Source organism: Cygnus olor, chromosome 1, assembly GCF_009769625.2.
Source record: "Cygnus olor isolate bCygOlo1 chromosome 1, bCygOlo1.pri.v2, whole genome shotgun sequence".
Lineage (NCBI taxonomy): Eukaryota > Metazoa > Chordata > Aves > Anseriformes > Anatidae > Cygnus > Cygnus olor.
In genome coordinates, this window is record NC_049169.1 from 19,540,643 (window position 1) to 19,567,006 (window position 26,364).

General features: G+C 37.0%; 1 long non-coding RNA gene across 1 annotated transcript in view; it reads left to right on the top strand.

Annotated features, from left to right (window-relative positions):
* Positions 1–279: 279 nt before the first annotated feature.
* The window catches only part of LOC121079392, a 32,373-nt gene continuing 6,288 nt past the window's right edge, over positions 280–26,364 (top strand). The window contains exon 1 of the long non-coding RNA XR_005825009.1: positions 280–424. This is a non-coding gene — a long non-coding RNA (uncharacterized LOC121079392). The remainder of the gene's footprint in view (positions 425–26,364) is intronic.

Consider the following 26,364-nt stretch of genomic DNA (forward strand, 5'->3'; position numbering starts at 1 on the left):
TTTCAGTTTTAACGTCTTCATGATTTTCCTTTAAGAATGTTTTCCATATGGAAGTGTTTTGCCACCTTTCTTATCAAATATGATGTGATGAGTGACCACATTTTTCAGCATACTTTCTCTATATGCCTGCTGAAGATCTGACCATTATTATTATGGTATAATAAAAAATTAACAAATACTTCAGAAAACATAATGCTGAGAAAAGCAGTATTATCTTAAAATATTTGTATATAATCCATCACTACTTGTTTTTCCTTCTTTTATTACAAATATGGACTTGTGGAATCTGGAGAATAAGACATCAACTGCTTCAGAGGAAAAAAGCATCATGTAATAGGAAAGTAATACAGACGCATTGAGGAAGAATAATTGAAAGTAATGACTTTTCTGTAACAACAGAAAACTATTTCCATAGCAGACCAAAGTATAAATAGAGTGCTATGTTTTTGTTTTGTTTTGTTTTACCCAGTGCACAATTGCATTTAATATTTATAGCACATTTTTAAAATGTGATTTACACTGGTTTCTTGAATGCAATCTAGTACAGAAGATGTTGGAACTTGATCTGACTTTTCCTTCTGTCAATGTAAAAAACTGCCTTTGAGATGAGTGAGAACTATTTCAGACTCCTAGATAATTTGAATGTATCTATAGATGATAATAGTTTTACTGAAAGTTGGTTATGCTTATGAGTGACTTCCATTTATCTTTTCTTTTAGTATCAAGAGGTGGTAAAATTATTAGATGTTACAGTCATTCTTTATTACATATTTCTAAATATCTAAATATCTAAAATCAGATGAAGGGCATATAAAGTTCCTTTCAAATTAAAAGATTTTCATTTTAGAAGATTGACCTAAAGCATCTCTCATCAATGTTTTATAATCAAAAAGTTCAATGTCTTCCCTGATGTAATTTCACTAGAATAAGTTAAATCTAGAAAAAAATAGACAATATATTAAAAATTTTGCATATCTTTGATTCCTACGATGCTTGAGATATTTTTTCTTGTAAGCTTTCCTATGCTTTCCTATTTCGGGGGGGGGGGGGGCGGGGAAATGTGACATGCATGTTTACCCCTGACAAATGAAATATTGTCTATGAATAGTCTTTGAGTTGATAGATGAGATTTCTCATTTCCATCTGGATTTGTTTTTTACTTCTATTGTATAAATAAAAGTTATATCTGCACAATCTATATATCAGCTATGCAATTCAGCTCCTATTATGCAACATGCTATATGTTTTCTGGAGTCCTAAACATGAATTACCTGTCTTGCAAATTTCCTAATTAGTTCAACCAATTTCCTTTCTGTCTCCAGGTAATATGAGCCAATGATCTGAATCTGATGTTGTTAACAGAATAGAGTGCTGAACAAATGTTTTAGGTCACAGTCTGTTTACAGCAATAGAAAGAGTGCCTTATTTGTTCCCTAACTTTTACATTTGGATTTCTTTATTAGTCAGGGAAAAAAAAAAATCTTACACTTTCATAATAATCCACAACTATTTCTGAGTATCCAGCCATCAGCTTTCAAGGGAATACTGATTTTAAATGTAAGATTTCAGTATCAAAAGACAAATGCATTTCTACAGCGATGTCCACAAGTCTGCCAAACTATCTACTTGTCTGCCTTAAAAATACGAATTTGAAAACTGCAGTTTCATTTCATCCAAGTTGGCTTCTGCTTGTCTATAACAATTAAATTGTCTACAACAATTTCATATTAAAAGATAACATAAAAACAACGCTGATGAATAGAACCTGAATTTGTGACTCCATCCAGTCATCTTTTGGAATATGCTGTATAGTTTTGCCTCTGAAGTGCAACTCATATTCTGTAATGAAATATTTCCTTAATAGAATCACTATGCAAAATGATGCAAAACTGATTAACTTGTGGAAGTTCATACTGTGAGTATTTTTGTGGGATCAAGGAATCAACACAAAATACTTTTCAGGACAAGATCCATTCCCCCGCCTAAATTCAGCAGTGAGAAAAAAAAAAAAAAAAAAAAAAGAGAAAAAAAAAGAGAGTCATAAAATCCAGTTCTATTATGTTTAGTAATAAAATGGTGCAGGTAGGGTGCTGTTCCATTGATCTGCTGGTGGGAGGAGGTGAGTAATTTCCTTTGTATCACTTGGGTTTTCAGTCACAGAATCATAGAATCATAAATGGTTTGGGTTGGAAGGGTCCTGCCATGGGCAGAGATGCCACCTACTTGATCACGGTGACAAGGGCCTTGTCCAACCTCGCACTGAACACCTTCAGGGATGGGGCATCCACAACTTCTCTGGGCAACCTGTTCCAATGCCTCACCTCTGAGTGAAGAATTTCCTCCAAACCTCAAATCTAAATCTCACATCTTGTAGTTAAAAATCATTCCCCCTTGTCCTGTCATTATCTGCTCAGGTAAAAATTGTTCTCCATCTTTAGAGACTTTGCTTTACTGTTAGACATTATAGTAATACTTTACTCCCTTTAAGTACTGAGAGGCTAGAATGAGGTCTCCCTGGAACCTTCTCTTCTGCAGGCTGAACAGCCCCAGCTCTCTCAGCCTTTCCTCGTAGGAGAGGTGCTCCAGCCCCTTGATCATCTTTGTGGCCTTCCTCTGGACCCATTCTAACAGATCAACATCCTTCTTGTTCTGGGAGGCACAGACCTGGATGCAGTACTCTAAATGGGGCCTCACAAGGGCAGAGTAGATGGGGACAATCACCTCCCTCGACTTAATGGCCCCTCCTCTGTTGATGTAGCCCAGGATGCAGTTGGTCTTTAGGGCTGCAAGCACACACTGCTGGCTCATATCAAGTTTTTCATCCACCCACAAGTCCTTTTCTGCAGGACAGCTCTCACATCTAAAGGGCTGTTCTTCTCCCTGTCTGCACTCACATCATAAGTATCTGTCCTTAATGCTAATATAACTAATTGAATGATTCTGATCAACCCTTTGAGACTTTTCATTGTTTTGGATATTTGGCATATGTATATCAAATCATAAAACCTGTCAAAAAAAAAAAAAAAGTTCTTTCCTTTGTGAAAGAAAAAAAATATCTTGACCCCTTTAAGTGTTTTTCTCTGTGATTATATCTTTAGCACAGGCAACATGCAGAATAAGAAAAAGGAATATCTCTTTTATTGTGTGAAAATTTAAGGTTTTTTTGTTTATTGCAACCAGGGCAGAGCAAAGGGGTTTTGTTTGTTTTTGTTTGCTGTTGGGTTTTGTGTGTGTGTGTGTGTGTGTAGGCATGTATGTTTTTCTTGGTTGTTTGTTTTTTCCTCACTTAATTTGTCTTTACCTTGTTACATAATTTTTTTCTTGTTTTTGCTCTTCCAGTTCTCCATCTGTGAGGAGTAAGCTAACATCTGGGCTGGGGTCAACCCCCTACTAGTTGAAATGATAATTTTAAAATTACATTGAAATATAAATTTCAGTTAGATCATGCTCATGAAATTCAGTTCCAAATCTCAATTTTGAAGAATTCAGAAGTTTGGTATTGGTTATTCTAAATATATTATTCTCTGTTATAATAGATATTCTTTGATTTGCTTAAGTTATATGATGTTAATATACATAAAACATTCAGACACTCATCCCACAGACTATGATATACCAATGCAGAGGAACTATGCCCAGCTATTAGATTCCTAAAGGACTCTCTGTTGGCATAGTTGTATTGATAACTTTAAGATCTTCTAATATTACTGATGTGAAAATATTGTTATGGATTTAAAATTGTTTTGCACATTTTTGGAGTCTGACTCAAATGTTTTATTTCATTTTTCCTTGCTACAGGGTTTATATTTGAGTTAACAACCATTTGCATTGTGAGAGTGACTGACTTGGCAAAAGAACATTATGCTATTTGGAATTATTCATAAATTGAAAGATAAAGATTTAAAATGGATAATTGTGTATTGGCATATGTTTGTGCAATTTCACAGAAGATTATTAGAAGCAACTTAAAGAAAGGAAGTTGTAAAAACCTTTGGTACCACCACAGGCATATTCAGTGGGCAATCTTATCCAATTAAATTTAAAGTATAGGCAAGATATTACCATGAATAATGTATACCATATACTCGTGTCTTCTGTTCCATAGAAAGAGAAGGCAGTCTTAGTGCTATCAGATAGTCACCACCATGGATCCAGCAGCATCCTGTTGCAGGGGGACTGCAGCAGTGGCTTCTGTGAGAAGAGCCCAGCAGCTGCCCCATGTCAAAAAAGAGCCAGTTCCAGCTAGATCCAAAGGGACCCGCTGCTGGCCAGAGCCAAAACAGTGAGTGACACTGGCTGTTGCCTCTGTGTGAGCAGATTTAAGAAAGGGAAAAGAACTGCTGTTCAACAGCAGCTGGGAGAGAGGAGTGAGAACCAGCCCTGCAGACACCAAGGTCAGTGCAGAAGGAGGGCAGGAGGTGCTCCAGGCACAGAGCAGGAGTTCCCCTGTGGCCTGTGGAGAGGCCCCTGGTGGAGCAGGCTGTCCCCTTGCAGCCCATGGGTCCCACATGGAGCAGATCTCCACGCTGCAGCCCCCCCGTGGAGGAGCCCCCGGTGGAGCGGGTGGATGTGGCCTGGATGAGGCTGCGGCCCATGGAGAGCCTCTGCAGGAGCAGGCCCCGGGCCGGAGCTGCAGCCTGTGGAAAGGAGCCCACACAGGAGCAGGGGGTCTGGGGGGAGCTACTGCCCGTGGGGGACCCATGTTGGAGCAGTTTGCTCCTGAGGGATGGACCCTGTGGTACAGAGCCATGTTGAAGCAGTTCTTGAAGAGCTGCTGCCTGTGGGAAGCCCACGCAGGATCAGTTTGGGAAGGACGGCATCCCGTGGGAGGGACCCCACGTGGAGCAGGGGCAGAGAGTGACTGTGAAGTAGTGGTGGAGACGAAGTGTTAGGGACTGACTGCAGCCCCCATCCCCATTCCCCAGCGCTGCTCAGGAGTAGGATATAGAAGAGGGTGGATGGGGGGAGGGTGTTTTTAGTTTGCTTTTAGTTTCTTACTGCTCTAGTCTGCTAGTGATAGGCAATAAGTGATATTAATCTTCCTTATGCTGATCCTGTTTGGCCCGTGACGGTAATTGCTGAGTGATCTCCCTGTCCTTATCTCAACCCCTGAGCCCTTTTCTATCATATTTTCTCCCCATTTTTCTTTGAGAAGGGTGAGTGAAGAGTGGCTATGATGGAGTTTAGCTGCCCAGCAGGGTAAAACAACCACACTGTTATACCAGCATTATTTTCATAATTAAAAGATCATCAGGCAATGTTTGCTAGACATTTCTGAAAGCAGTTGTAAACCTCTCAGGATTTCCAACCAGGAAGCAATCTCTCATGAATACTTTAGGTTTTCTCTAGTGGTGGTTTTACCCTACTGGGCAGTTAAACTCCACCACAACTGCTTTCTTACTCCACCTTCTCAAAAGAAGAGGGGGAGAAGAAAGTCTGATTAAAAATAAATAAATAAATAAAAAGTAAAGCTCACAGTTTGAGATAAAGAAAATATAATTAAACAGAAAAGAAAGAGGGGAAAAAGCAAGCAAAGGCTGCACATAAGCAAGGAGGGAAGAAAACAATTATTCCCTACATCCCATCAACGAGCAATGTTCAGTCACATCCTGGGAAGCGGGGCCTCAATATGCATAGCATTTCTGTGGGGAGGATAGACATCTTCATAACAAGACTCCACTGAAAAGAGCCTGTCTCCATCTTCTTTATACTCTCCCTTCAGCATTTTAAAGACATTGATAAGATCCCCCTGAACCTTCTCTAGGCTGAATAGTCCCAGCTCTCTCAGCCTTTCATCATTAGCAGAGGTGCTCCAGTGCCTTCATCATCTTTGTAGCCCTTTGTTATAATTATATTTCCAGTATGTCCATGTCTCTTGTTCTGGGGAGCCATGAACTGGACACAGTACTCCAGGCCTGGCCTCACTAGAGCTTAATAGAGCGAAAGGATCACCTCCCTCAGGCTGCTGGCAATACTTTACCCAATGCAGACGAGGATATTGTTAGCCTTCTTTGCTGCAAGGGTACATTGAAAGCTCATGTTCAACTTAATGTCCAGTAGGACCCCCAGGTCATTCTGTCATTCTGTAATTTATCACTTAATAGTTATAAATCAGCAACATTAAATAGAAATGTGAACAGGTTAAGATGAGCATCATCATTCTTACCATCAAAGATAACTTCTAGCAATCTTTCTTCTCTGAAGCTTCAATACAGTCAAGTATTTTATTTTATTTTATTTTATTCTAAAAATCTTTATTTTGATGGAGAAATGATACTTTGTACTTTAAGACCTACCAAGCTGATATTGCTTATGAAATATATATCTGAGCATATATTGCCAGATGCATGCATTCTTTCACAGGGAATGTGAAGCTCATTAGACTACATAAAGGCATGTGTTTTTGTTGTTGTTGTTGTTGTTTGTTTGTTTTGTTTTGTTTTTTGTTTTTAACTTCATACACTTAGTTAGAAGCAGGCTGAAGTTGCAGATTACACTTAGTGAGTATTATACTGCCAACACCTAAGTACTTTAGAGCAATAGTAGTTGTGTGTCTCGAAAAGCTAGTCTATCATTAAGATTAAATTAAAGAGAATTACTAGGCTCATAGATAAAATCTCATAGTCTCAGAACTTTCATTCTTCCTCTTATATTTAAAGAGAATTTAAAGAGACGGAATTTCATTCAGCATAGAATTTCTAGATGTTCCTTTAGTACAGGAAATTTGATATATGTGTTAAAAACGATGTAGAAGACCCACAAAAAAACAAACCTTATTCATATTTGCAGTCTATGAAATCATCGTATTTTTTCTCCTACTATTTGTTTAAAGAATAAAAGCAATGGTGTATATATTTAATAAACAAAGCAGAGTGAATGACTAAGCTGCAGTTTCCAGTCAATCTGAAGAGAAGCATAAACTGTTGATAAAATTTCCATGATACAAACAAACAAAATAGCTGCATTATGATCAGTGCAACAGGAAAACAAATTTGTAATTTTACTTCCTATTGCAACACAGTGTGCTTCTTAAATTGTTGATAAACACAATGAAAATCTGGAACTCTTTGTCGGGTCTTTATCCATGAAAAACAAGTCCTGAGTACTATCAAATTGTGTTAAGAAGACTACAGACACCTTGGATTCGCTAAGTTTGGTGAACCCTTCTGACGATCATGTGATGATTCCAGGAAAACTTCCAGTATGTTTATAATTTCAAGTGAAGAAGGTTTTTGCTGTACTGGGTTATGGGCAAGATCAGTAGGGACTCAGAGATGTCAGACAACTGTGTTTCCTTTGCTTACTATCACAGCAGTATTCTAAAAGTTGGGATAAAGGAATATCAGTGTCATAAAGTCTGGGCTTATAAATATCAAATAAATTGAATACACTGTGTACTGTGAGTACAGATACAGAACATCAGCGTACATGATATTTATTCTGATATTTCTTAAGAACGGGAGTAGGAAAAGAGAAGATAATTTAGAAGAGTAATGATGACTTTTGTCTGTAAATTTGTGGTTTAATACAAGATAAGTTTTCATGGTTACCTTCTGATCTACCTAGCAAATCAGTGTATAACATCAAGAATAAAGTTGAAGAGTATGTTCTTGTTTGTTCTTGTGATGATTCCTCTGAAATGGAGTACAACAGCACAGATCCGTTCTGTGTTATGTTTTACAAGTAACTAGATAGACTACTGAAGTCCTTTCTAGCAGGACTTCCAGCAGAGTTGCTCTGTTGTTTACAGCTTGTTTAGGAAGCTAAAGAAGCATGTTGGCTTATAAAATGAATAACTTTGAGGTTGTGGTTATGTATTTCTAAGACTTTTTTTGTTTGTTTGTTTTTCCAGATGGGTGTTTGCTTTCTGCCTTTTAACATTTTATTGTCTCACTTCTCTCAGTTTATTTAACCTTTTTGGAGGGTCTTAAAAAAAGATCTATTCAGAATGAACTCATATTTATTCTGTTCCTCCAATTTTGGTTTAAAATAATCATGGCTTAAAGACAATGGACTAGTGATTTTTTATTTTTATTATATTTTGTGCTCTACTTAGTCATTATAAGACTTACTACATTACCCAAGTGTGATCATGAGAAGATGACTGTGCAGACACAACTATATTGAGATGATGGAGACCCGACTAATACAAATAATAACTATATAGCTATTCATATGACCAGCCACTACAGGAGAGATCCAGTTGCCTAAATATAGTAATCTATTGCCAGTTTAGGCATCTTAAGGTATCTGAGGGCTGTTCATTATCTCATTGCATATTACAAAAGACCTGCAAAAAAAGATCCAAGCCCATCTGAAGTGGCAGCAGTTCCACAGGCAGAATGCTTTAGGGCATGTCAAATTACACTAGATGCTTGTGTTTAGGCAATGAAACTGAAAACCATCTGTCAATGCAGTGTAAGCCAAAGGGCTAAATTTAGCCATGTGTGCTGAATCTTACCTCACCTCCCTTTTGGTTCTTTTGCAAATAATAAAATAATTTTTCTAAGATAAACTAATTGAAGGTTTCATATTTAATATCTATGTATTCACTTTACATCTGTACAAAGCAATACATTAGTATGTACTCAGCTAATGTTCGGATTCTTCTTTATGAGATTATTGAGGGGCCACAGTCTGGCACACTGGTTAATGTGGCTACAGAGAAACGAAAATGTAAGAATATGTGGCTGAAGTCATGGCAAAGTTGCCTCCTAAAAAATCAACCACAATTTCATCTATTGATCTTCTCTTAGTGGGATTAAACATTGTGATTTAAAAAAATACTTCAGGAAGCTTTTGACAATTTGATCCCTACTAATTTTTTCCTGATTCCTATTATCACTTCATTAGGGTTACTTATCCTATTAAGGTTACTTAGTTGGAAATGAGGTTCTACGAGATCTTCTGTGAACCATTTTTACTATGGTAAACTAGATATCTGAGCAACTAGAGTAGTCTTAAGAGTCTGCTAGGTAGATGCCATTACAGCTGAACACTAAGCATCACTCAACTAAGTAACGACCTAAATAACAGAATGTCCAAACAGGAAAACGTATGTTTGTTAAGTAAGCATAGTAGGACAGTGCGTATTTGGCCTGTCAACAACTGCAGAGAAGACAAGTCAGGGCTCTAAGGCTGTGATTCCCAATCAAATGCAGTGCCTGCATCCCTTTCCTCATGCTCTAATTCCTTACTATTCTATCACATACAAATTAAAAATGAAGTGGAAGATTCTTAAATGTCTATGTTACTTTTTCTCCCTCTTGGCTTATTCCCTGGGGAAATAAATAAATAAATAATATCAGCAGGATTAGAGGGATATTTATAAAGCTAAACAATAAAATGCAAGCAAAATTCATAGTTCTCCTTATTAAAAGGATACTTTATTACCTCAAAGTGAAACATCTATTATATTTAATCTGATAATAGAAATAGGAAATAGGGGACCAAAAAAAAAAAAAAAAAGCTTAATTAATCAGAGTAACAGAATGCAAAACTGAAAGCAGTATCTATTAACTAGGAAAGAAAAATGACAGCATAGCAAAGTGCTATATGCATTATTAATTGTTATAGCAGATTCTATTAGCACAACTGGATTGAAAGGTCCTTTGAAGTTGTCTTCATAAGCTCCTATTTTCAGTAATCATAAAACAGTTATGAAATATGATCATTAGGTAAAATACTTGGCATACTTAAACTCAGCTGTAAAAATTATTTTAATTTGTTCAGATCCCTACCCCTAAGGTTTCATTGAATTGTTTCTAGCATTTCTCTCTTTTTTCTTCTTTTTCTTTTTTTTTTTTTTTTTTTTTTGTATAAATTCTGAGATGATGGAGAGAAGGGAAGGACAGAAAGGAAGGAAAGAAAGAAGGGAAGGAATGAAAGGAAAAGGAAGGAAGGAAGGAAGGAAGGAAGGAAAGAAGGAAGGAAGGAAGGGAGGCAGGGAGGGAGGGAGGGATGGAGGAAGGAAGGAAGGAATATACCAGCTTCAGATAATTGATTTTCACTTATGCTCTCAAAAAGAGAACAGATTGTACAGAGCATTTTATTCTTGCTATTATTCTCACAAAGAAGTCTTCAGGGTGGTTATTTGATATTTTAAAGCTGATAACTCTCAAGAACTAACCTTTCAAAATTGCATAGCATATAGAATGTACTATGATATTTTAGAATATGCATATGATTGGAAAAGTTTTGTAATGCATGCTAGACAATAGCTAGCATTTTTAACACAATTTGCACATGAAATTATTCATGAAATATCCTCCAATCAGGGAGAAGTGAAGACATTTTTCCTAACATAGATGGATAAATGGTAAAACTGGAAATTCTTTTATTAAAGCTAGACAACAGATACAAAAACACCAGGAGTAGAATCTGGCCATAAACTTTATGGGGTTTCAGCTATATTCCTTCCACCAAACTGTTTCATTTTTAACTCTGCTCTTTTTTTTTTTTTTTTTGTCATTATATTATTTAATCCCATGCGTGCGTGTGTGTTTTGTGTGAAGCCCACACTGACATCACTGTGAGTTCTAATTTAGATTACCATTGAAGAAAATTAAGTACAAAAATCATTTGCTGGCTGAACTTCAAATGTATCTTCAATTATAAAACATGCTACCGTCTGGTAGTTGAAATGAAGATTCAGAGTTGATTTGAGTTGATTCAGAGTTGATTCCAAGTTGAAATTAAGATTCAAAAAAGATTGTTGTTAAAATTTGTTTATTCTCCAAATTAAAACAAATTTTTCTTTCAATTGTAATCACGTCAACTCTTCTTTTTCTTCTGAAGTTATTGGGATATTCAAAAGAAAATGTCTTACTCTGTGAGAAAAAAATCTCAGATTGGCTGCTGATGTTCTATTTATCCATCTGTGATCTGGAGGATCTAGACCAGGAGATGCAGATTCAAAAGATTTAATTTACCTTCTTCTGTGGTTGAGGAACAAACACACTCTGTGATCACGTGAAACTCATTTAATGCTCCCCAAACTTCATGCATGGGATAGATTTGATTTCATACATATAGAGTAGATATAAAGCTGAAAATTTCAGCAGTGATTTTGAATTAATCTTGTTTGCAATGATTTTGACTGACATTCTTATTGCCTTACTGCTAGTATAAAAGCTTATGATGCAGCAGAGTCAATAAGAAGAAGGAAAACAGTAGTTTCACTGACAGTGAACTTCACTCAGAGAGGATGCCTTGATTACTCTGTGTGTGTGGCAATGACAACATTTTGAACAGCAGAGAACGCTTCACAAAGGCAGGCATGCAGCACACCGACACTGTGCTTACTGCCTGCGAGGACCTCACAGGGTGGCCTTTGGGAAAGAGCAGTGACACATCCATCTCTGCTTTTGAATTTCACTGGCTGTGATTTTACCCCACAAATCTGGCAAACCAACAGAACATTTGTATTCTTGTTCCAAAGATTACTGCCTCCAGTTTTTCGTTGATATTTCAAGGAAGAGTTTTCTGAAAGGGCATACTACCACACACATATGCAAAGATTAATTGCGTGTACAGGAGTGTATGGGTGAATGTATGGGTAACTGGAAAGACAACAGTGATGTACCTGAGGATACACCTAGCATTGCTAACATTAAATCACAGCAGAGTAGCAAGTAGTAACTAATGTATAATTTCTGTATGTATATGTATCTATACATAGTTGGACAGATAATATTCTCAATTATTTATTTTATTTTATTTTATTTTATTTTATTTTTATTTTATTTTATTTTATTTTATTTTATTTTATTTTATTTTATTTTTTGTAGACTGAACTATTCCATATCACCCCAGAATGGCTACTTCTACAATTAGTTTGTGATAACAAAATATTAGTTATTATCAGGAAGCCACAGAACAAAGGCTGTTGAAGAAATCAAGGGCTAGTAACAGGGATCCCAATGCTATAAGTAAGATCATGATGTAGGCCTTGAAAATACATGCACATGATGCTGGTCACCCTAGGGCTATAAAAATGTGACACAAATGTTCAGTTACTGTTCACTAAAGGAATGTAGCTTTGTGAACTGGGTAAAATGGTTTTGAGGAAATCTGAGAAATCAAAGAATAAATATGCAAATACATAAAACATCCACATATAGTAAGACTCATGTACAGCAAGGAAATGTGAATCAGCAAGGAAAGATGAAATAACAAGACTGTTAGCAAATATAGAGAGTTTTAAGCAACCAAAGCACAAGAGGGAAAAAAACCTCCATCAACATCATATATTTCCTGCAAAATGATTCAGAATGTTGATAACTCACTGTAGCTGCATATCTTCCAAAGGAAGACTAGTGCCTTTGACCATAGCAACCTGGGCACACTGCAGATTGCCTAGTACCAGGGAAGAGGGTAGATACTAGAATATTTGTCTTTATTGGTTTTAAATCTGTCATTATAAGCTGTAATAATCATTCACTGGGACTGACTTAACAATATCTCCTTGATTAGATTGATAATACTTCAATTAATCTAACAATAAATCCTTCTGTATATAAGGTGTGTTTCTTAACCCACATAAATTCCATTCAGTCTTTGGTCTGGTACCTTGCCCTTGAGCTTGCTTGTAACTTACATGTGTCACTGTGATGCCGAAACAGCAGAGTGACTCAAAGTGCCCATAATTTTATTTATGATTTAGTATTTATTCTAAGTATTATTTCTTTAATTCATTTAAATCAATCCCTTAGAAAATTGTATTCAATTACCAAACTGAATTATTCTACAGTAGTCTCATTAATTATACATGTAATTTCCATGTCTACCACGTATTATTTCCCAATATTTGAGCCATTTTTAAAAGCTTGATGGAGCATTTTTTGGTCCACATTTTAATACAGGCTGTAGCTTGTAATCATTTCATCAATACAAATAAAGCATTGTTTTTACAGATCTTTACTATCTCCAGTTCCAAAAGTACTGGCTACATTTTGGCTGTAGGAAAAGCAATCTATTTCTAAAAATATCTGGTGAGGGCATTGCACTTCCAGCTTAACCAAAAGCAAAATGCAAGTAAATAAATAAAGAAATAAAAAGACTCTAGGAAACTAAAATAATCTGAAACCAAACAGGGGGTTGTGCTCAATGAAAATAAGCACAACAACATTAAAAATACTTATTTTTTTTACAAACACTTTTCACTTGACTCAGATTTATATGCTTTATTTTTGGAGTTTCTTAAGAAAGTGAAAGATCTCCAGAAGAAAAGATGTTGAGCATGCCTGTTATTTTACTTGAGGTTTGATGGATGCCAAAAGCAGGAACTGAAGAGTGACTATTTGAGCTAACCATCCCCTCCTGGGCAGCAGATCTGCCAAACGTAACCTTAGACTTAGCATAAGCCAGGTTATCTGTAGCCTTTTCTCCAAATCTCTATCTTCATAACTACCAGGCAGGATATGATGTGAGCACGCAGCACTCAGTGTCTGAGAGGCTGAGACAGCTGTTAATTCAAGCCAAGAATCATTTTTATTTTCAGGAAAATATGCACATGCTCTTGGATGTACATGTTCTTGAATGGAACCTAAGGGAAGAAATTAGCAACATGCTGTTTTCTATATGGTTATTTCTGAGAGTGAACTGTTGGGAAGAGCAATATGGAAGAGAAGGCATCAGTGAAAAATCACAGCTTTCAGGACACAGCCTTTGCAGTCATAGAGAGAAACAGAACTGCTGTTTGTCTCCAACTCCTCCTTTTGTCTTTGTCAGCTGATTAACACACGAAAACAATGTGCTTGTTCATATCTTTGTCATTTTAATGAACATATTTATATATCATCTGTTTGAAACTATACTGTACTCCACTCAGTCCTCTTCCTATTTCATTATCTGAGTGGCAGATTGAATCCCTAGTATGCAAATTCTGGATTGAAATGTTAGACTAATAGTCTGATTTCATTATTCAGACTTGACAGAAATGAGATGAATGTCATGGATTAAATTAAGGAGTAAATAACTTAAAAGGGATAATAGGTTTTTCAACCCACTCCCAAAAGCACTTGAGAACAAAACAACACCAGGTTTTACATCTGTTTTTCTGTCTATTCTTAAATAGTCAGACCTGAAAGGAATTAAATGTGGAGCTCTTTTTTTTTTTTTTTTTTTAATGGTAGATGACAGACACAGACCCACCAAATTTCCAGTTTTATAGAAGTTAACTGCCAGCTGTGGTTCATGTTTTAAAGTTATACACTGTGATATATTGTGGATTACTGAACAACTTGGAGTAGAGATAATTCTCCATTGCTCCAGGAGCAGCCATTGGATTTGTCTTAGCTCACAGATTGCTTCCGGAAATAAAGAGAAATGCAGCCATATAGCACTTACGTCCACCCGTGTTGGGACTATGATGGAAGGATAGGTACTGGGTCTACAAACTTGTTCTCCCTGAAGAACATAACACAGAAAAAGAGCAAGCCTTATAAAAGCCTTCATAAAAATTCAAGATTGCTCAGTGTTAGAGACCCCACTTTTTTTATCTTCTACTGGATAAAGACCAGACTCTGGCACACCTGACAACATAGCACAAGCTTTTTAGTGAATTATGGAGAATGACCTAGTTCTCTCACTTATTTGTAATATTTTCAATATTTTTTCCAAGTTGGACATTTGATCAGTTTTTATGAATGTCTTTGAATAGGTCTTTCTACATTAATTAGACCTTAATTCCACAATGATAATTTAAAATCAAGTGTTAAATACATGACGGTTAGCACTATGCCTTGAATATTCATAAATAATAAATAAATAAATAATGAAAGCTGGTGTTCTGAGCAAGAAATACCAGATAGCTTTAGAAAGTGTGATTTTTAATGCCATTCTGCACTATCATTCTTACTATCACATCAGATCTTCCAGCTTTTAAACAGCTGGTTTAATAGGTTAGTTAAATAAGCTATTTAATAATTTTTTCTTTCTAAAAAAATATAAGATACTATTATATGAAATTAAGATCTAAATGTCCTTATCCCTATTTAATTTCGTTCTGTGTTACGAAAGTTTTTAGTACAACTCATTCTCCCTCTGTCAGCTCAACTATTCAGTAAAGCTTGCAATGCTTTTCCAATAGTCAAAGTACTCTACTGCCATCTTAAGGCAAGCGGGATGCTCTGCTGTGCAGTAAGTGTTGATGCTGTAAATGCCCACTACTTAAATAGACCAATTAACCTCACTGTTCAACCCCCAAATGCCACTTTGGTCCTTATGTCACTGCAGAATCTGTGCACAAATTACTATGGTGAACAGCCATTAGTACTTTCAGTGTTACCGGGCTGCCTGGATAATCTTCAAAATGACAAATCACTGTCTGAACGATTAATTTTCTTCTGTCAAGTCTGGAAAGATGAGAGATTTTGGGGGACATCCATACAACATGTCAAGGAAATGCCAGCTGTCTCCATAACATCGCAGCGCTAACAACAGAGTGAGATTGATGATTCATACATAGTGCTATTTTCATAACTTTAACAAATCTGAATTCCTCAGCAGATAAAGTAATGGGATCTGTCAGTCAGCATGAGAATACTCAGAGCAGCAACAGATAGTTTAAACAATCAATATTGTAACACTTGAAGGTGGTTGCAATAAACTAAAGAAACTTAAATTTTCACACAATAAAAGATATATTCCTTTTCTCATTCTGCATGTTGTCTGTGCTAAAGATATAATCACCAGAGACAAATACTTAAAGGAATCAGGATATGTTTTTCTTTCACAAAGGAAAGTACTTCTTTTGGCAGGTTTTATGATTTGATATACATATGCCAAGTATCCAAAACCGTGAAAAAGTCTCAAGGGTGGATCAGAATCATTCAATTAGGTATACTAGCAGTAAGAATAGATACTTATGGTGTGAGTGCAGACTAGGAGAAAAACTCATTGAGAGCAGCCCTACAGAAAAGGACTTGTGAGTGGATGAAAAACCTTGATATGAGCCAGCAGTGTGTGCTTGCAGCCCTAAAGACCAACTGCATCCTGGGCTACATCAACAGAGGAGGGGCCATTAAGTCGAGGGAGGGATTGTCCCCCTCTGCTCTGTCCTTGTGAGGCCCATTTAGAGTACTGCATCCAGGTCTGTGCCTCCCAGAACAAGAAGGATTTGATCTGTTAGAATGGGTCCAGAGGAAGGCCACAAAGATGATCAAGGGGCTGGAGCACCTCTCCTACGAGGAAAGGCTGAGAGAGCTGGGGCTGTTCAGCCTGCAGAAGAGAAGGCTCCAGGGTGACTTCATTGCAGATTTCAGTACTTAAAGGGTGCTTATATAAAAGATGGAGAGTGACTTTTTACCTGGGCAGATAATGATAGGACGAGGGGAAATTATTTTAAACTAAAAGAGGGGAGATTTGGATTATATGTTAGGAGGAAATTCTTCTCTCAGAGAGTGGTAAGGAACTGGAAACAGGTAGCCCAGTGAAGTTGCCGAGGCCCCACCCCAGGAAATGTTCAGTGCCAGGTTAGATGAGGCCCTGGGCCAACCTGGTCTAGTGGGTAGCAGCCCTGCCTATGGGTAAGCGGGTTGGAACTAGATGATCTTTGAAGTCCCTTCCAACCCAAGCCTTTCTATGGTTCTATGATTTGCAGACACATTTTGATAGTTTAGATTCATGTGAGGTGATTTATTTATTTATTTATTTATTTTGTAAAATTTACTTATAGAAACCATGTGCCTTGAAAAATACTTGCTTCGGTGATATACTTTGTGCACTTTTTTGAGCACACACCCCCCCCCTTTTTTTTTCTCTCTTTCTCTCTTTTTGCCTTTACTGTTACTCTTTGCTATAACGGATCTGAACAGGATTTTTTTTTTTTTCCAGGGCTAAATTATTAAAGTTAATGTAAACTGAACATGCTGTTTTGATTTATCTACGTTCTGAAAAGGAGTGTATAGTGTCTCATTCTTACACAGATTATTTGTGAACATCTTCTGTACAGTAGAGGACAGATAAAACTGCAGACCTATTGAAGGTAACAAGCACTATCAAAAAATTGTTACTGTCTCCCACACCCTTTGACAGGGAGCCCATTGCCTCAGAAAGGTGGAAATGAATAAATTCTGTATAGTGGTAAACATATTGTTTGGAATTCAAAAATATTTCCACACAAGAGTTCTTATGCTCTTTCTTAATTATCTCTGGATACTGTCAAAGGCAAAGAGGTGGGATAGATGTACCTTTAATCTAATTCTGTTGAGTGGCTTTTTTATTTTTATAGAAAAAACAAGAGTCATAAAGAATACCAGAAGTAAAGAAATATTTGTAAACAGATAAGCTGTAAAGATATGTAGACACTAGCTACAGAAAACAAATGCATATTATTTATGCTTTTGAGCTCTTCAAATGGGATTCGTTTTGAAGTTAAGATGCCTGAAGTTAGATACCAGTATGTAGGTGACCACGTGAGCTAAGTCTCTAAACTAAATTACAGTCATTGGAGTGCTGAGATCCTGTTGCATTGTTTCACTCTTTTTCATTTTTTTTCTTTCCTTCCTTCCTTCCTTCCGTCCTTCCTTCCTTCCTTTTCCGTTTCTCCCTTCTCTCTTCTTTCTCTCCTTTCCTTCTTCTCTTTCTCTCTCTTCTCTTTCTCTCTTTCTTTTCCTTTCCCCTCCTTTCCTTTCCTTTCCTTTCCTTTCCTTTCCTTTCCTTTCCTTTCCTTTCCTTTCCTTTTCCTTTCCTTTCCTTTCCTTTCCTTTCCTTTCCTTTCCTTTCCTTTCCTTTCCTTTCCTTTCCTTTCCTCCATCCTGTTTGGTATCGTTATTTTTCTTCTTTTCCTTCTATCTGTGAGCTTTTCTTCCCACCTACATTATCAACAATATATAAAATTCCTTCATTCTTCCATCTCTTAAACCCCAGCATGCCCTATTTTATTAGGTCCTTAATTATGCAACAAACAATGTGCATAATGCAACCAGAAATACACAAGTGTTAACACCTGCCTTCATAAATTTGTGGACACTTTGTCCTTATTTCTTCTCTATGAAATCTTTAGCCTTTTTACTTTCACCTTACATTTTTACCCAAAAGTTCTTTGTAAAGATGAAAAACAAAAAACAAAAAACAAACAAACAAACGAAACACCACACCTATCTGCTTTTTTTTTTTTTATGGGAATAGCAAAATAACAAACAGCCATAGAGCCATGCAAAGCTAACACTGTGTGTGACCACACAAGCAGAGCATGAATTCCCTTCTTTTGCCTTCTTACTTTCTCCTATGAAAAAGCTAGAAGTCAGTCTTAAACTCAGGGAAGGAAGGAATATGAGTTCAAACCTCTGAAATCAGGAAAAAATATACCTGCAAAACATGGAGTCAGGGTTGAAAACATTTGCTGTAGCAGTACCAGACTGAAACTCAAAAGATAGAGGCATCACTTAAACCTCTTTTTTTTCCTACTGAAATCTCCACAGCTACTGACCAGAACCAACTTTTCTGAGCTGATAAGATCTGACAAGATCACAGTTTGTTGTGGAATAGCTTCAGGCTACATTTTTTGTTGTTCTTGTTTCTGTACTTGCAAAGACTTGGAAAATGAGATAACAGCAACAGAAAACAAACCCGGATCTTGTACATAATGCTGCAGACCTGTAGAACTGATTTAAATGGCAAAAATAAATTATATTTTACTACTGTATTTAAAAGACAAAGAAATATATAACATGATATTCAAATGGATGCTGCATATTCAGTTCACTAGACTTTCGGATGGAATGCAATGGTGTATCATCAGAGAAAGTAAAAAGAAAGGGGTGGATTTACACCAGGTAAGAATACTATTCTCTACCCCTTGTTATGAAATCTTTCCTTAAATGCCCTCATGGATTATTCCATTATGCATATAAAGAGTTCACAGCCTATAATAAAACTGGCAACTGTTCCTCTGAAAAGAAACCTCTGGAGAGAACACATGCAAATATTTTAAAGGGAGACAGCTTGTTCACTGCTGTCTTTTCATATGATTTTCTATCTGGAAATGAAGATTTGGATTAATTTAAACCAATTTCAGATATCTGTTGGAGGTATGCAGTTTCTCTAGCTCTTTAGTTCAGGTACCAGAATTTCTATGTGGTGAATACATTCAAAGTAATGGCTTCTCCTGGCTTTTAGTCTTTACATTCAGTTACAAGGCAACAACCAACCTAATGATTATTTTTATGTTTTTTCTTTGTGTGTGTGTGTTTGATTTTGTTGTTATTGTTTTTAGCTTTGTTTTGTTTTTCACTATAATGCTGGTCACTGGTAGGTCTCATACTCTCTTTTCAGAGTATTTTAGAAATTGGACCAGAAGACATAATTACAGAATCATAGAATCACAGAATAATCTAGGTTGGAAGAGACCTCCAAGATCACCTAGTCCAACCTCTGACCTAGCACTAACAAGCCCTCCACTAAACCATATCACTAAGCTCTACATCTAAATGTCTTTTAAGTACCTCCAGGGATGGTGACTTAACCATTTCCCTGGGCAGCCCATTCCAATGCCTAACAACCCTTTTAGTTTTTCCTAAAAACCAACCTAAAACTCCCCTGGCACAACTTTAGCCCATTCCCCCTCGTCCTGTCACCAGGCACGTGGGAGAATAGACCAACCCCCACCTCTCTACAGCCTCCTTTAAGGTACCTATAGAGAGCGATAAGGTCACCCCTGAGCCTCCTCTTCCCCGGGCTAAACAACCCCAGCTCCCTCAGCTGCTCCTCATAAGACTTGTTCTCCAGACCCCTCACCAGCTTCGTTGCCCTTCTCTGGACTCTCTCGAGCACCTCCATGTCCTTCTTGTAGTGAGGGGCCCAAAACTGAACTCAGTACTCAAGGTGTGACATCACCAGAGCTGAGTACAGGGGGACAATCACTTCCCTAGTCCAGCTGGCCACACTATTGCTGATACAAGACAGGACGCTGCTGATCTTCTTGGCCACCTGAGCTCACTGCTGGCTCATATTCAGCTGACTATCAACCAATACTCCCAGGTCCTTCTCTGCCAGGCAGATAATTACAGAATGATCTCCTATATACCACTGGCCATCAGAAGTGTTTCAGAAATCTTAAGGAATCTTACACTAAATCCACTGACTTCTAGCAAACCTAAAATTTAATACTTAAAACAGTGTGTCCCAGGGATAGGGGAAAAAAAAAAAAAAAAAGCATCACCAAAATTGAAGGCTTAAGGGAACCTCTAGAGGCCATCAAGTTTGACATCCTGCTCTACATGGACCTAGCTTCAAAATCCAGATGAGTTAGGAAAGCCTTTATGGATGAAGTTTCCACAACATCTCTGCTCTTATGCTTAACCAGTCTCATTGTGAAGATTTTTTTTTCCTCATACACGATTGTAATTTCCCTGTTGCTACTTGTGACCATTGTCTTTTCTTGTTTTGTTGTTTACCTTCAAGAAAAGTCTGCTTAAAGTCTGCTTTCATCCAATTTTTAACCTTCCACCTTTAGATATATGGCTATTATTAGACTCCTGATCCATTTCTTCTTGAGCTGAACAAACCAAAAAATTTCTTCAGTTGTTTCTTCTATGTCCTGCATTCCATTTATCAGCCATCTTAGTGGCACGCTGACAGTTGTCAATGATATTTTGCTGATATCTCTTTTATAGCACTAGGCCCAAAACTTGACTATTCCTGATGCAGGAGGGTCTTTTTTTTTCTTTTTCTTTTTCTTTTTCTTTCTTTTTCTTTTTCTTTTTCTTTTTTTTCTTTTTCTTTTTTCTTTTTCTTTTTCTTTTTCTTTTCTTTTTGCTTTTTCTTTTTCTTTTTCTTTCTTTTTCTTTTCCTTTTCCTTTTTCCTCTTCCTCTTCCTCTTCCTTTTAGTTTTTTTTTTTTTTTTCTTTTTTTCTCCTTCTCCGTCTTCTCCTTCTCCTCCTGCTCTTTGAGGAAGAGCTACCTTGTGGAATATTGTATTTGTGGGAATATGTCCAAACTGTTTTCATCATGTTCCCAGGAGTCTAAACAAATATGAAAGAAGAAATACTAAATAACCTACAGTAATCTCTAATTTTTTTATATCTACGGTGCCAAGTTACTCACATAACCTAAACTGGATGTCTTTTGAATCTTATCATTTTTATTTTTATTTTTTCACCAGATGGTGAAAATGCCACTAGTATGCTCTGGTATTTCATAATGTAAGCTGCATGTATTGCCTAATGTAAAGTGACATGCCTTTGTGAGTGGTTATGGCTTGCCAAAGAGTGAACTTTATTTGAACAGTGGATTGCTCACACAGTGACGAAAATGGTATTCATAAAGATTCAACTTATGAATCAAAAATAAATAAATAAATAAAATAGAATAAAAAAGACAGAAAAATGTTTCAGTTTTTCATTTATCTGCATCAAGAAAGAACAAGACTCAAACTGAAGTGTCTATAAAAAAGGTCTTTTTCTGTTCCATTATGTCAGAATATATGCATATTAAAGTGAAAACGGTATGTGTGTAAGTTCATGAATAAGTGTACATATGTATATAATTGCTAATGGACCCACCTTCTTCACGTTTATTAAAGAATAAATTGCTCTAAGAAGCCTTAAAAAGCTCTATTCAGTTAAATCTTCCAGGACTGGGCCTTTTGTTTATAAATTCTCCTAAACATAGAAATTATTTTACTGCCGTCTTTGTAACAGCTTACTTCTTATCAGAAACTATTCTGATTTTTATCCTTTGTCCTTTATATTTAGTGTTTCCTTGACTTCTAGACACAAGAACTAAAAGATATATCTCAAGCAAAAAGGACAGAATCTCTTCTAACAACATAGCTTGTGTTTCTGATCAGATAAAAAAAGAGTACGCTTACAAGAGTTAAATAAATGTGTAATTCTGGGATATGTTTCTGTCTGAAGGTCAGAATCAGCATATAATAGGTCCCTTGCTGATGCATCAGCCACTCCACTTTCTCAGTTCTACTTAGAGCCTAATGCATGCTTTCCCATTGTTCAGATCACTCATAGCCAAATGGACAGAGAGATGCTGAAGAAAAGAGTGTTGCAGAGTGTTTCAATTCCACAGAGATCTCAAGCTATTGAATGTGGGATCAGTCCCTTAGAACTGACTGCAGGTAGAACTGAGAAGAGTTGTGAGGCTGCTCTATGCTGCTCCTCAGGACAATAATGAATCCTTCACCATACATGTTTACATTTTTTTGCCAAGCATAAGAATTAAATTGTTATTTCAAATTTTGTCAATTGTTGTGTGCATATTATTTTACAAGTCTGTATTCTTTAGAAATAGAATTGTTTGTGTGAGTCTAGATCTATTAATGTTGCAGTTTATACTCTTAACTGTTTACAGATTCTTTCATGCTGTGCCAATAAAATTTTTCAAGATCCTAACAGATGCCTCCAAAACAGTATTATTGATCCACGAAACATTGTCAGATTCTTTTTGGACAAGTAGCCCTTAGATGAACTGTTGCTGAAATAATTCTTTAGCATATACTATAACACAGGATGCATCTGTATGGATACTATATGAGAACAAAATGTATAAAATTCTGCAGCATTAGAGGAAATCATTAATTTCAACAAGAGACATCATTAATTTCAACAAGACCACAATTGCATCTCATAGGCAGTGTGATACTTAATCAAAATAAAATTTCCAGGCTGCTACACAACCACATGATTACTACATGTCCCTGTTCCTGATAATATCTTCTGACAGTTTTAACAGACAAAATTCCAACTGTTTAATGAAGGATTACACTCAAGAAAGGAGCTATGTGGACAATACCTTACCACATGACATGGATTAGTTAGAAAACAGAGGAAAAGAACCTAATTTCAGTTTAGTTTCCTTTCTTCCTTTCAGAGTTTGTCCAGTTGTTGTCTATAAGCTCATTCTCTCTCATCAAGATTCTTCTTCAATACACTTTAAATTACTTCTTGTAGTGGGTTTACGTGGCAAGGTTTTGGTAGCAGGGGCCCATAGGGGTGGCTTCTGTGAGAAGAATCTAGAAGCTGCCCCATGTTAGATAAAGGCCCTGCTGCTGACCAGAGCTGAGCCAATAAGTGATGTTGTTTTGCGTCTTTGTGAGAGCATATTTAAGACGGGAAAAAAAAATGCTGTGCGACACAGCAGCTGGGAGAGTGAGAGGAGTGAGAAACAGCCTTGTAGGCACCAAGGTCAGTGAAGAAGGAGGGGGAGAGGTGCTCCAGGTGCCGGAGCAGAAGTCCCCTGCAGCCTGTGGTGGGGACCATGGTGAAGCAGGCTGTCCCCCTGCAGCCCATGGAGTACCACGGTGTAGCAGGGTTCCATACTGCAGCCCGTGGAGGAGACCACAGTGGAGCAGGTGGACCTGCACCAACAGAGGCTGTGGCCTGTGGAAGACCCCTGCCGGAGCAGATTCCGGACCAGACCTGTAGCCCATGGAGAGGAGACCATGCAGGAGCAGGTGACCTGGCAGGAGCTGCTGCCCATGGGAGATCCAGGTTGGAGCAGTTTGGTCCTGAGGGATGGACCCCGTGGTACGGACCCATATCTGGAGCAGTTCTTGAAGAGCTGCTGCCTGTGGGAAGCCCACGCCGGATCAGTTCGGCAAAGACTGCATCCCGTGGGAGGGACCCCACAGCACAGGGAACAAGAGTGATTGAGAAGGAGTGGCGGAGAAGAAGCGCTATAGACTGACCATAACCCCCATTCCCCCATTCCCCTGCGCCGCTCAGGGAGAGGAGGTGGAAGAGGGTGGATGGGGGGGAAGGTGCTTTTTTGTTTCTTTCCTTTGTTTCTCACTTCTCTAGCTTGTTAGTAATAGGTAATAAATCTTACTATCTTCCTATGCTGAGTCTGTTTTGCCCATCACGATAATTACTGCGCGATCTCCTCATCCTTATCTCAACCCTTGAGCCCTTTTCTTCGTATTTTCTCCCTGTTCCTCTTTGAGGAGGGGGAGTGAGAGAGCGGTTGTGGTGGAGCTCGGCCGCCCACCCGAGTAAAACCACCACACTTCTCTACTCTGAATATTCAAATAGAAGTTAAGAATGTAGAATTTATCTATGTGCAGTCAGTTGAACAGACAGTATTAACACAGGGAGTTGTTAAGTATGAAATGAAACTTGCGAATGCAAAGACAGACTCAATTTCAAGACATAAAGACAAAGAGAAAGATTTGCAGGTCAAGAATGCATAAAATAGCATATGAATCATTAATACTTGTACCTCAGAAGTTCTGCATGGTAATTGTTAGCTGATTTATAACACTTGCTTTTATTTTGGTCACAGATGAGATAATCTGGAAGTTTAATGAGTTATTTATAGCATTCATAGCAAAATAAAAGCACAGATTTCTTAGGGAGAGATTTACATCCAAGATTCTCTGGGAAAAAAAAAAAAAAAAAAAAGGAAAAGAACAAAAGGAAGTATGTCATGTGATATTAAAAGAATAACAATTTAGCTAATATTATTTAAAAAAAAAAAAAAAAAAAAAGTAATATATTTCTGGCCAGACAAAATAAAATCTGGAAGTTGTTTCTATTATTTTAGAGTCCTTAAATTAGCCATCTAGCCCAATAAGTTATCAGCAACTCTGTGGAAGTATGATCAAATGTGAACACAGCTGTCAGTGTCAAAAAAAAGGTAAAAAAAAAAAAAAAAAAAGATGTTAGGAACTATTAAAAAAAAAAAAAAAGAAAAAGAAAAGGAGATAGCAGAATACAGAATGCCAACATGCTCCTTCTAAAATCCATGGTGAATTGACATCTTGACTGTTATGTGTTATTTCCTCTTTTTCCCCACATCTAAATAAATAGGCAGTGAAGAGAAGCAGGAAGCTGCCCACAATTAAGCTTTTAAAACAGTTCCATGGAATGATAATGAACCCGAAAGTTCATCAGTTCAGAAGAAAGCTGATAAAGTCATAGAAAACATGCTAATCAAGGATTAATTAAGGAAAAAAATCACAAACTCTGTTTTAGATTGTCAGAATTTATTTGAGAAGAAAATCTGTGGTAACCTTTAGGGTTTCCCTATTTCCATAAACTTAATTTGTTGACCATTTTCAGGGACATACTACTGACCAGGAAAGTAATTTGGGATATTTATGGCCTTTCTTATGCTCTTAAATTAAGGCAGTAGGAAAAGATAAACCAAAGAACATAGATCAAGGAAGTAGTCTTTTGCACATTCATAGGCAGAAGTGCATGTAGCTAAATTTTCTTAGGTGTCATTATTAGGAAATCAGATATAGAAAAGCCACTGAACAACAGATACAAAACACATGGAGCTTGATCAGATTTGAAATACACAAAGACAAATTATGTTAAACAATGTGGTTCTAGAATTACAGGAGGTGGCCCCTTTTTCACGCATGGGAGGAAATATCTGAGTAAGAGATTTTCCCTTGTATAAAAGTAAATTCTCCTTTGATCTGAATGCATTTAAAATCCAGTGATGACCTGCTCCCAGTAGAAAAGATTTGAAATTGTCATGTCTTTCTTTCTACAATTCCATGGGAATTTGTTGTTTCTTTGGAGTGAGTGTATTAATACAGAAATACTCTTGGCTCATTCTCAGGACTAGTTTCATGGTAGACTGGCTGTTGAAGTCTAAAACCAGCCTTCACTCCAGTTTTAAGATGTCACACTATCACCCCAGTGATGGCAGAAATATAATATCAGTAGTTAATTTCAGCCTAGATAACTTGTATCTATTGGAAAAGTAGAATATATATAATCAGAAATGCGGTGGGGAATGGAAGTGAAGCAGACATTTATCTATTCACAGTTCATTGACTCTCTGAACGAATTTCAGGTGTGTGGGCTCATTTGCGAAAGATGAAAGAGCCTTGGAAATGATACATAAAATATTTTTTGCTTGCATAGGAAGTCTTATAATATATTTAAGAGATTGGCTCTTATTTTGCTGTAAGACAAAACAAAACAAAAAAGGTATTTGGTTTTAATCACATAACTAATAAACACAACTGTATTACAATCTACTGAAAAAAAAAGCATAGAAGAGGTTGGTGTATTTTTACCACATTTGCCTGCAATAAACACAGTGATATATGGACTGGGATGTTTTTCTCTTGAACCACAGCCAATTTAATTAGACAAATAAGAGGAAAATATTGGCAAAGTAAAAGAAAAGTAACAAAGAAAAAAAAAAAAAGAGAGAGATACACTGTTGCAAGAGCTCAAAGAAATGCTTTGACTCCATTCTTACAAGTCACCCATTTGGGAAGCTGACAGAGCATTCATATCTCATGCAGTTATCCCATGCTGTCTCCCACTGAAATAGAGCAGCAGGGGGCTCAGCAGTTCACACTGAAATCAACAGTAGTTGACTTTAAGCTCTTGTTTCCCTACAGTCTTCATATCAAGACCTGCTTTACGGATACAGTGGAGGGAA